Below are 10,561 nucleotides of genomic sequence, written 5' to 3'. Positions count from 1 at the left end.
ATCAGTGCGTAATTAAAAGCAGTTGGCGGAATTTTATTATATTATTATAGGGGTTGTGCGCCTGAGTCCTCTGTGTTTATCATAGCAGTGTCTCAGTAATCGATCCGTGTTTCTTATGGCTCAATTATGTAATTAGCCCTATATAAGCACGGATATAAAAAAAAACAGGCATTTAACGCTATAGGCTCTAATATCCTTGAGTTTCACATAAAATAGTTTGCAGGTTAGAGAAGCACACTAAAATGACTGCTGCCATCTAGGCATTGCAGTCATAGCTGCTATCTCAAAGGTCGCAGCTGCAGGGATCTTCGTCTAAAATGAATTTCCAACCGCAACGCTTCTGTTTTTTTTCCATGTTTGAGTTATTTTAAATTAAATATAGGCTAGGTCATCATAACGGGAAGTTAAAAAAAACTGCTGATGAGCCAGCCCTACAAAAAGTAAATAAGGCGAAGTGATGCGTTGGAATGTGGAATAGTCCACCGCTCGTTTGTAATGTCTGTCGTGTGTTTATTGACTCGTGGCGTTTGTTAGTCAGGGCCTGAGCCATGCTAGAATGTATTCTCCCCTCGCTGGTTTAGAAAGAAGACACATAGGCTACTTAGCGGGCGGGTGTGACATGCAACATTGTAGACTACAAGTTGCCGCACACCGTAACACAGCATCAACATGGTAATAGCTGTGATCTCCGCTATGGTTGTCACATAGGTTACACTGAACAGAGTTATGTAACGAGTGTGTGAACTGTGGATGCGGCTGATGATAGCCCCACGGCCTTCGCATGGAATGTTACGTTAGCCTCTCGTAGACCTTGGATACATTCTTACCATTAGCCTATGTTATTAGGCTACACTCTTGTTAGGCCTACATTCCATTAATAAAACCGTATGCCTATGCTGACATTAATTACACCAGACTACAATAATAAATAGCCTATAACAGGCAATATGTCTGATGATGCGATTATCAAATGTGTTTTTACTTTGATGCGCTCCCCACACAACACGGTATACTATAGGGTAATATACATAGGAGCTGTCCTCTAAAAACGAAAATAAGGATCTGATTATTAACAATTATGAACGGATGCCAGTCTCTACCCAGCTAGCACATAACGTTCAGAAAACCATAAGTTTCTTAGAGCTTGGTGAGAGCGTGGTTATCCTATGGTTATTTTGCATACTACATTCCCACAACTTTCTGGTAATGGTGCAGGATAGTTGCTTGGCTTTGGAACATTCTAAGCACATTTATGGAACTTGACAAAAAAATGATAGTTTCTTGGCATTTCATTAATTTAACAGAATGTTTGCTAAAAGTTCAAACATGGTTCTAAGAAAGTTCTCCAACTGGTTTGAGATTGGGAATGTTCTCAAATAGTTCAGAGAATGTTAAGAAACAACAGTTTTCTCTGGGAATTTCAGTATTTCAGCATAACGTTTCCTACAGATTTCCTCGTGGTTCTATTTAAAGTCATGATCTCACATTGTTATGAGAATGTTAAGAAACAACGTTCTTCTGGGGGAATTTCAGTACTTCAGCATAATGTTTCCTACAAGTTTCCTCATGGTTCTATTTAAAGTCAGGTTCTCACATTGTTCCGAGAATGTTAAGAAAACTTTCCATAAAAACCACAAGAAAAATGTTGTAATGGTCTAAGAATTAGGGGTGTGCCGAGTAGTTGGACAAAATTGGTATCGTAACGGATATGGGATATTTTCTGGATACGATTATGATCCGAGTCTTTTTTTTGACTATCCGTGATCAGAAAAAAAAGTTATTTTCGGGTGCCAGCAAGCATCATTCTCATGTCAGTCAGTCACATAGTTTCTAAACCATACTGAACTGTCTTTGAGTCAGTCGTGTGTGGTCGAAATAACTCAACTGGATAGTTTGCCTGTCTGTAAAGAGAAGAGCAGGCTGTACGTTGATCCTGCTGCTTTGATTGGATCATGTGAAGCTGTAATTCTCCGGCCATTCGCTTCATAATTTCATCCGATCACTTTCCCTTGCATGTTTTCAGTCTGATCATTTAGATTGCTGCTGCCTGCTACTATGATAAATCACATAGTGAGGGGGTTCGCTATCAAGCTATCAATGTGAATAATATCTAACAAGTGGAGCAATGGTATGGAAAAAATATTAAACGCTAATGTGCATTCTGACTGAGTGACAGCAAACTTGACTGCCCGCTGCAAGTTGAGTACACAGACACACACAGACACACCCACCCCTCCGAGGCACTGCTCCTAATCTGCATAATTTTTTGTAGTGAGAATGTGCAGGGAGATATTTTGCCAAAATCTATTTAGGCATATTAAAACACTTCCATTTTTTTCCGATCACGTGTATCAACTGATCCGATCCGACTCTCAACTGTACATTTATATATACGATTACAAATACGAGTATGGCCATGTCGGCACACCCCTGCTAAGAATGTTATTTAAAAACATAGACATTCCATTCTCAGCATCAACAAAACTCTCTCTATTATCTATCTTGTTAAGTGTGTTCAGGTGTGTTGGCTGTGCCCAATATTTGGCCACACCTGATCTTAATGACTTTTCCCTTTGAAATGTTTGAATAGACTAAAATGAACAGCTTTGCATAAGTTAAAAAAAAAACATGGCATGCTAGCTCCATCCAGGTGGTGCAGTACACTCATTTCATGGATATAGAACAGAAGACCATAGGTTTAAATCTCACTGACGTTGTGCCACAATCAAAAATAAATGTGTTCGGGGGCCTCCCGAGTGGCACAGCGGTCTAAGGCACTAACTGTGTCATTACAGATCCTGGTTCGATCCCAGGCTGTGTCGCAGCCAGCCGCGACCGCCAGACCCACGAGGCGGCGCACAATTGTCCCAGCGGAATGCACGCTGACATGGTCGCTAGGTGTACCGTGTTTTCTCCGACACATTGGTCCGGGTTAGTGTTACAAAGGGTTGGAAACTTTACGGGAAATGTCCATACTTTTTCCAGAAATCTTCCATGGAAAGTTAAGCCCTGGAATTTGAGGTATTTTGCTTAAATTCATCAAAAAAAAGTTAGCTTATAACAGTGAACCTTTTTTGTGGGATACACAAGGCAATTCTAGGTCTTGTGGCATATTTTGGTTAAACTATCCCCAATTCAATGGAATTGCAACCCTCTGCATGCACAGTGCATTTTTACATCACATGTACAGTGCACTCTTCCATCACATGTACAGCTGATTGTCAAGATCTTGCACACTAATGAGATGCTATTGAGCCCACATTACTACACTGTCTGAGCCAATGAGCCAAGGACTACATGCTTTCTGGTAAGTTTTGATTACAAAACTGGGTGGGGTGAATACAGTTGAATTTTGAAATTTACATACACCTTAGCCAAATTTAGCCTCAGTTTTTCACAATTCCTGACATTTAATCCTAGTAAAAATTCCCTGTTTTAGGCCAGTTAGGATCACCACTTTATTTTAAGAATGTGAAATGTCAGAATAATAGTAGAGAGAATTATTTATTTCAGTTTTTATTTCTTTCATCACATTCCCAGTGGGTCAGAAGTTTACATACACTCAATTAGTATTTGGTAGCATTGCCTTTAAATTGTTTAACTTGGGTCAAACGTTTTGGGTAGCCTTCCACGAGCTTCCAACAATAAGTTGGGTCAATTTTGGCCCATTCCTCCTGACAGAACTGGTGTAACTGAGTTAGGTTTGTAGGCCTCCTTGCTCGCACACGCTTTTTCAGTTCTGCCTACAAATGTTCTATAGGATTGAGGTCAGGGATTTGTGATGGTATGCTTGGGGTCATTGTCAATTTTGGAAGACCCTTTTGCGACCAAGCTTTATCTTCCTGACTGATGTCTTGAGATGTTGCCTCAATATATCCACATAATTTTCCTGCCTCATGATGCCATCTATTTTGTGAAGTGCACCAGTCCCTCCTGCAGCAAAGCACCGCCACATCATGATGCTGCCACCCCTGTGCGTCACGGTTGGGATGGTGTTCTTCGGCTTGCAAGCCCCCCCTTTTCCTTCCAAACATAATGATGGTCTTTATGGCCAAACAGTTCTATTTTTGTTTCATCAGACCAGAGGACATTTCTCCAAAAAGTACGATCTTTGTCCACATGTGCAGTTGCAAACCGTAATCTGTCTTTTTTTATGGAGGTTTTGGAGCAGTGGCTTCTTCCTTGCTGAGCGGCCTTTCAGGTTATGTCGATATAGAACTCGTTTTACTGTGGATATAGATACTTTTGTACCTATTTCCTCCAGCATCTTCACAAGGTCCTTTGCTGTTGTTCTGGGATTGATTTGCACTTTTCGCACCAAAGTACGTTCATCTCTAGGAGACAGAACGTGTCTCCTTCCTGAGCAGTATGACGGCTGCGTGGTCCCTTGGTGTTTACACTTGCGTACTATTGTTTGTACAGATGAACGTGGTACCCTCAGGCGTTTGTAAATTGCTGCCAAGGATGAACCAGACTTGACCTTGTGGAGGTCTACACATTTTTTTCTGAGGTCTTGGCTGATTTCTTTTGATTTCCCCATGATGTCAAGCAAAGAGGCATTGAGTTTGAAGGTAGGCCTTGAAATACATCCACAGGCACACCTCCAATTGACTCAAATTATGTCAATTAGCCTATCAGAAGCTTCTAAAGCGATGACATAATTTTCTGGACTTTTCCAAGCTGTCCAAGCAGTCAACTTAGTGTATGTAAACTTCTGACCCACTGAAATTGTGATTCAGTGAATTATAAGTGAAATAATCTGTAAACAATTGTTGGAAAAATGACTTGTGTCATGCACAAAGAAGATGTCCCAACTGACTTGCCAAAACTATAGTTTGTTAACAAGAAATTTGTGGAGTGGTTGAAAAACAAGTTTTAATGACTCCAACCTAAGTGTATGTAAACGTCCGACTTCAACTGTATATGTTATATGACATACATGATTTTTTAAATTAAGTAGTAAATAGTAGCCTACAGCAAAGTGTGCTTAAATCATTTCTAACTGGTTAACAATTTCTGCTAGCTAGTTTTTGTTACTATGTGTGTTTTAGCTTGCTTAAGCCTGCTAACTGAGGAGTGTTAATTCACCTGTTTCCATACATGTTTCATTTTATAACATGTATTCTACAAAGGAGTTGTTTAATCTAACTGCTTAACTATTTATCTCTACATGGAATTGTATTTGTTTTTTTAAACTAATTTTTTCCCTAATCTTTACAGGAAAATGCCACGGGCACTATTTGATGTGTGGAGACATTTCATTTCAGCTAATGTAGAAGGAAAAGCTGTGTACATTTGCAACTACTGTGCCAAATCATATGTGAAGAATGCAACAACAATGCAGAATCATCTGGCCAAATGCATGAAGTTCCTTCAGTGCTCACAACAAGCAACCTCTGACACAAGTCCCTCTACTTCTATTCGATATGAAAATGATGAATCAGACACCTTATCGATAGCAACAGCTCATGGTCCTCCTGGAATCAGAAGTTTTTTTTAACTCAATGGAGGAACGTAGTCAGAGAAATGCTGATGAATGTCTTGCTCGAGCTGTGTATGCAACTGGTTCACCTCTGATGCTCACAGGTAATGTGTATTGGAAGAAATTTCTGAATGTTCTTCGCCCAGCATACACCCCTCCAACCAGACATGCTTTATCTACTAATTTGCTGGATGCAGAGTTCAACAGAGTTCAAGTGAAGGTCAAGCAAATCATAGAGAAAGCAACTGTATTGCAATCATCTCTGATGGGTGGTCAAATGTTTGTGGGCAAGGAATAATTAACTACATCATCTCCACCCCTCAACCAATATTCTACAAGAGCATAGACACAAGGGACAACAGAGACACCGATTTCTATATTGGAGATGAGGTGAAGGCAGTCATCAATGACCTTGGACCACAGACAATGCTGCGAACATGAAGGCTGCTTCATGGTGTGATGTGAGGAGTCCTACCCTCACATCACACCCTTTGGCTGTGCTGCTCATGCACTGAATCTGCTCCTCAAGGACATCATGGCACTGAAAACAATGGATACACTCTACAAGAGAGCCAAGGAAATGGTTAGGTATGTGAAGGGTCATCAAGTTATAGCAGCAATCTCCCTCTCCAAGCAAAGTGAGAAGAATAAGAGCACCATATTGAAGCTGCCCAGCAACACCCATTGGGGTGGTGTTGTCATCATGTTTGACAGTCTCCTGGAGGGGAAGGAGTCTCCAAGAAATGGCCATATCACAGTCTGCCGATATGGACAGCCCCATCAAGAGGATCCTCCCGGATTATGTATTTTGGGAGAGAGTGGTAAGCAGCCTGAAACCTATAGCAGTAGTCATTGCACGGATTGAGGGAGACACTGCCATCCTGTCTGATGTTCAGACTCCGCTTGCAGATGTAAGAGAATAAATCCTTACTGCCCTGCCCACTCCACTGTTGCTCCAAGCAGAGGAAACTGCAGTTCTGAAATACATCAAAAAGCGTGAAGACTTCTGCCTGAAGCCCATAAACGCCACAGCGTACATGTTGGACCCCAAGTATGCTGGCAAGAGCATCCTGTTTTGTGCAGAGATCAACAATGCCTATGGTGTCATCACTACTGTGTCTCGTCACCTTGGCCTGGATGAGGGCAAGGTTCTTGGCAGTCTGGCGAAGTACACTTCCAAGCAAGGGTTTTGCGATGGAGGTGCAATATGGCAGTTGTGCCAACATATCTCATGAGCCACCTGGTGGAAGGGGCTTTGTGGATCTGAGGCTCTTTCCCCTGTTGCCTCCATCATCCTCCAAATCCAACCAACATCACCTGCCTCAGAGAACAACTGGTCTTTGTTTGGGAACACACACACACCAAAGCACACAACAGGCTGACCAATACAAGGGTTGAAAAACTGGTGGCCATCCGGGCAAATGTGAGGCTTTGTCACGGTTGTCGTAAGAACGGGACCAAGGCGCAGCGGATGTTGAGTTCCACATATTTATTTCCACGTGAAACTTCAGAAAAACAAAAATATACCAATAAACGAACCACTAAACGTGACTACGTGGTGCACATGCACAAACACAAAACAATATCCCACAAACACAGGTGGGAGAAATATCTACTTAAATATGATCCCCAATTAGAGACAATGATTACCAGCTGCCTCTAATTGGGAATCATACAAAACACCAACATAGAAAATATAAACTAGAACACAACATAGAAATTATAAACTAGAATAGCCCCTAGTCACGCTCTGACCTACTACACCATAGAGAAACAAGGGCTCTCTATGGTCAGGGCGTGACAGGCTTTTTGAGCCTGACAACGAACCATCCTAAACAAGGTTGGAAAGTAACAGTGAAGATGAGGCCTCAGAGTCTGATGTTCAAGAGGTGGACATTGAGGAGGTCCAGGGAGAAGACATGGAAGCCTGAGAAGACAACCAAAGCTTTAGTTTCTAGACTATCATTTTATAGATGTATGTTGGAAATGTTTTTGGGAGATGAGATGGATCATTGGGGATCATTCAATATTCCCTTTCTTTTGTTGTTCAGTGAAAGAATCAACTTATTTAATTAAAGTTCAATCCGTAACTAAATCGTTTTTTAGAATTTCTATTGGAAGGAATTAATCATTTGCAATTATGTCTACTTATGATAAGGTAAAATGTTTATGTTTCTGTCTCCATATGATATGGTAAATATATAAAATGCAAAAAACATCTACATTTAAATGGTATTAATATTAATTAGCATATTTCCATTAATTCCCATATATTCTCGTTAATTTCCATATATTCCCGTTAATTCCCACCTCTGAATATTCCCCAAAATGTGCAACCCTAGTCCGGGTTAAGCAGGCATTGTGTCAAGAAGAAGTGCGGCTTGGTGAGGTCGTGTTTTGGATGATGCACGGCTCTCGACTTTCGCCTCTCCCGAGTCTATACGGGAGTTGCAGCGATGGGACAATACTGTAACTACCAATTGGTGAGAAAAAAGGGTAAAAAAATAAAATAATAATAATTAAATGTGTTTGCATGATTAATGCCTAAGCAAATAAATGTATGTGTGTCCTATCTGTGCTCGGAGTTCAAAACAGTTAACCCAAACTAAACTAGCAGTATTATAAAAAGCTTTATTGAAAAATTTTCTCAGAACGTTATTTAATTACCTTCAAATAACCTAGAATTTCCATTCTCAGAACGTTAATAAAACATCCCAGAAAAAATTTACAGGAACCATAGTAAAAAAACGTTCTTAGAACCTCACTGCAACCTACAAATTAACATTCCCAGAACAGGCGAAATGTTCAGTTTTACCTGTCAGGAAACGGATGGCTTTGTTCACAGAACCAATGGGGAACTAAAAACGTACGTTCCCACAACTTCCAAGGAACCAAATGTGCTAGCTGGGTATGCACACACTGTTTGCATTATGTAACGCCAGCATGCTGCTGTCCGGTCGAAATGTCGTGCAAACGTCCCGGAGGAATAGTCCCCCCGCATTCTATTCTACAAGCGATAGCGAGGTAGGAAGGAAAGGATCCAGGCAGGATGTCTACAGCCACAGCCATACACACCCAGAGATAATTGTATCTGTTGAACGCCGTAACGATTGGCAACATCACGACATTTGTAATAGGGGCACCGCACTGGTCGACCTTGTGCACGGGAGAGAAGGGACTGTTCGGAGCCGGAGTCCACTTTGACTGAAGGCTATTCTCCTTGAACCTCTCTTGATCAACCAGAAGCCACGACCAGCAGCCTGGACGGATACGTGCCAGAGAAGGCATACGATAGCCATAGCGAGGAAAATCTATTTTTGCTTCAACAACACAACATGCTTACCGACATGAGCGGCCTCTCGTGTTCCCAATGAAAAAAAAATGGAACGAGAGGCGACAACACATCTGCGTTGCGTTGATATAAGCCGTTCTGCACATTCAAGAGCTCAGGTCGTTTTGAGGCCTGTCCCTGGAACACTCAGTTGATGAGCCTATAGGTTTAGGGAATACTGGGATTTATGAGGCTGCATCAGCTTTGATACTGTAATGTCGTGACGGTGATCATTATACTTATTATTTAGATTTTTATGATAAGGCAATGTTTTCCTAGCTATTATAGTTATTACATGGTTATACATTGGGCTCCCGAGTGGCGCAGCGGTCTAAGGCACATCTCATTGCTAGAGGTGTCACTACAGACCCTGGTTCGATTCCAGCCGTGATTGGGAGTCCCATAGGGCGGTGCACAATTGGCCCAGTGTCGTCTGGGTTAGGGTTTGGCAGGGGTAGGCCGTCATTGTAAATAAGAATTTGTTCTTAACTGACTTTCCTAGTTAAATAAAGGTTAAATATAATTATTACTATATGTCTAGTTCTTCCTAAATCAGCAGAACTAGACATATAGTAAAAATAGTATATAACCATATAATAATAAATAATTATGTCATTCATGAGCATTTAAATATGCCTAAACTACTATAGACTACAGAATATGTTGCACTAGCCTTATTATTATCATGGATGGGTAGCCTATAGCTCTGCACAGATGATAAATCAGTTCCAGTAGTCATTGGTAAAATAATGTGGAATTTCTTTCAATGTACAACTTATATAAGTGCCAAGATTTGTTGCGCTTGTGCCCGAATATAGCCTACAGAAATTTACAGAAATTAGGAGAAATCCCTCCTTTGTCTAATTGATTCAGGAAATGTACGTTTGAAGGGTCATTTGCGTTGATGGAGGTGTGTTAGCTGCTTGGAATTAAAGTTGCCACTAAACCACAGATCTAGGTCCAGCTTTTCCTTCCCCAATGCCCAACTCTAACACCATGAGGTAAAGAGTCAAACTGACCCTTAATCTGTATTTGGAGGCAGATGTAGAAGGGTAGTGATACAGACATCATGCCCATGATGGTTGCCCAATCAGATTTTTTTCCAGTGATCTTGTCTTCATCAGTGAGCGATTGAGTCAGTGATAATTTTCATGTCATCTGTGTTTCCTTCCAGTGATGACAGGCTCTGACACCCACCACCTGTTATCACACCTTCCTCTTTACATCTTTAAATAGTTAAGCCACCAAGAAAAGAATAGCCTAAACCTTGACAAATGTTTAATTTCTGATAAGGGGCAGCATACACACAACATTTTTTGAGGGGGCAAAAAGTATGTGAGGATGGCTGGGGGATGATCTGGAGGGTGGCTAGGCCCTTTTCTAGAAGTTGGAGAATTTAGCATTTTTCAAATACCTGAAACAGCTTTTTCCTATAATATATAGCCTTAATCATTATTCTTAACTCTATGTCAAAAATATGTTTATTTTTCTTCATATCAAGCCATAAGACTGCTGAACAATTAATCAAATGGCCACCGGACTATTTACATTGACACCCCGACGCTGGTACTATTTGCTGTTAATCATCTATGCATAGTCACTTCACCCGTGCTTACATGTACAAATTACCTTGACTAACAAGTAGCCCCGCACATTGAATCGGTACCGGTACCCCCTGTATATAGCCTCGTTATTGTTATTTTACTGTGTTACTTTTTATAAATTTTTACTTTAGTTTATTTGGTAAA

At 40.9% G+C, this 10,561-nt stretch overlaps 1 protein-coding gene across 1 annotated transcript in view; it reads left to right on the top strand.

Annotated features, from left to right (window-relative positions):
* Positions 1–8,516: 8,516 nt before the first annotated feature.
* Positions 8,517–10,561, top strand: part of LOC139368758 (adenylate cyclase type 6-like) — a 44,302-nt gene continuing 42,257 nt past the window's right edge. Inside the window, exon 1 of the mRNA XM_071108074.1 lies at positions 8,517–9,039. The gene's annotated coding sequence lies outside the window, so the exon portion shown is untranslated. The remainder of the gene's footprint in view (positions 9,040–10,561) is intronic.

The sequence above is a fragment of the Oncorhynchus clarkii genome, chromosome 16 (genome assembly GCF_045791955.1).
Source record: "Oncorhynchus clarkii lewisi isolate Uvic-CL-2024 chromosome 16, UVic_Ocla_1.0, whole genome shotgun sequence".
Lineage (NCBI taxonomy): Eukaryota > Metazoa > Chordata > Actinopteri > Salmoniformes > Salmonidae > Oncorhynchus > Oncorhynchus clarkii.
This window is presented reverse-complemented; position numbering and strand designations above follow the sequence as displayed.